This window comes from Pseudopipra pipra, chromosome 11 (assembly GCF_036250125.1).
Source record: "Pseudopipra pipra isolate bDixPip1 chromosome 11, bDixPip1.hap1, whole genome shotgun sequence".
NCBI classification, from domain to species: domain Eukaryota; kingdom Metazoa; phylum Chordata; class Aves; order Passeriformes; family Pipridae; genus Pseudopipra; species Pseudopipra pipra.
In genome coordinates, this window is record NC_087559.1 from 175759 (window position 1) to 178070 (window position 2312).

Consider the following 2312-nt stretch of genomic DNA (forward strand, 5'->3'; position numbering starts at 1 on the left):
ATTTCCCTCCCAAGAGCAGAAAGGATCAATGTAGGGTCACAAGAAGCACAAGGTAGTGGTAGTGAGGTGTTGCTGGGTTTGGTTTCCAGAACTCACAGTATTACTGTAGAGAGGTACAAACGTTAGGTGTTTGCTCCTGAAAGCTGCTTTCTCTCCTAGCAGGGACTACCCCTCTGAGAGACTCACAGCCATCTCATGTAGTTGCTTTTATTTAGTGCCTTCCTGTCACTGGCAGAGGTTTTCCTCCTTTGACTGACCTACTTATATCAGGGAGCCAGAGAAGGAACATGTGTGAAGGCTGCTTGCTTAGATCTCTTTAAAACAGGTGGTAAGGCAGAAGTAGTGAGTGAAATATCTACAGTGGTGTTGGAAATGATTTTGTTCCCATTTTATGACATAGCTTCTATGACAGAAAAAAAACAGGTGGAGAGGCTGAAAGTGCTATTTCGAAGTGAAAATGTGTCCATATCTCATGCCTGCAATGTCCTCTCATTTTACCACATTAAACAGTGGAACCCACATTTCAATTCAAACCTATTGATAATGGTGGTAAAGAAGGAGGAAAGCAGCAACTACAAGGTGAAAATAACACTGTGCATATGTTTGTCACAAGTGCATGCTGTGCTGAACCTGAGAGTATTGACTGGAGGGTTGTTTATCCAAAGCTGGCACAGTCCTTTACTCAGTTTATCCATATGATTACACTCCGATCACTAATCCTGGTTTCAGAATTTAGTGTATACATTAGACAGTCAGCTATTGGAGGGACATGTCCTCGCAATTTTTGACTGAGTAACAAAGTCAGATGAGGATCCATGCAGGAAAATAAGGTAGGGCTCAAACTAGGACCAGGAAAAAGTTAAGCGAAGCAAAGGGGAATTTTCTAGATCTACAGTCAGCTACAAGCCAAGCAGACACCAGGAAATATTGAATAGTCACTGCTGTCCTGTTTTAACTGATGCAATATTTCTCATGCTCAGGAGAGACACTCATAGTAGGCATTGCCAACTCAATGTTGACACATCCTTCATTTTTTAAAGAACCTCGTTTTGTGGAAAAGGCACAAATTAACAATTTCCACCTTTTTGCCCTCCCTTCTCAAAACATTTCAGACAAACTGGCCTTTTCCAATAGAAATCCCTTTTAACTGAAGTGTCCTGAGTGGCTGTTCCTGTGAATAGAAATGTAAGATATCAGGCCATAGTAACAACAAAGTCTCAGCCCAAAGTCTATTAAAATCTTGAATGGAGTTTGATGTCCACCTCAGGCAGCAATGTGCAGGGGCTTAAACAGTGGCATTTCCTCTCTCCTTAAATAATTCAGCTCTGGAATGGTGGTAGCCAGGGAGAGGGGTTTCTTAGAACTTCTTATCAGGATCTTGTCACACAAGCAACTAAATAAGGGTCTTACCATTCCCTTTGAAGGGATAATTCATATGTCAGTAATTATTTTCTCTGCATCTTGTAAATATATTGAGAGAAGTCTAAATTTTCTCTTTAGTTCATACCTCTTCTAAGGAGAATTGGTCCAGGAAGAAAGGTGTAAAAATGTTTCAATTTCTACAGCTTAATTTATTTTTCCTCCTTTTGCCTGAGAAGTTTTAAAGCCAAAGGCCTGATTATAGTTCTCCTATTGGGAAAGTAATATAGCATTGGTGGACTCACTCCCAGTCACAGCTATCAACCCAGCTTGAATGTCTCATAGTGGGTACTCAGAGCTAATTCTTAATCCATAGTGTTATTGGTTTTAATATTTTAAAAAAATGTTGAGCAATTTGCCATCTGCCCAAAAGACACTGCTCCAATGTATCTGTTTTTTTCATTATTAATTGGTATATAATACCCTGAGGCAAATTTCACATTTGTGCAAAACAGAATATAACAAAGGAGGGAATCAAATGCAGTCCTTTTGGTTCTTTGTTTTCCTACTAAACCTTGATAATTTCTGCCATATGCTTCATTATTTACCTTATAAATTCATAATTTCCACTGTAATCTTGCTGGGTCTTGGCAAGGGTACAGAAAAGGCCTGTGCTCAAACTGAGCAGTAAATAACTGAACTAGCAATCTTGACAACTGATGTCAATATTTCCATGGCCATTTCATAGTCCTCTGTATTGAACCAAGGCATAGATCTCCATTCTTTTATTAGCTCTCCTGAGAGAGATAGGATTGTTAATATTCATCTTCCTCTGATATGATTTTGTTTCAGACACTCCACGGGAACCGGCCAGATTAGAATAATAAAATCATAGTAAATTGCTTGAGGCAAAAATTGTATATAAGCTCCCTCTAATACATACATTCAGTCTC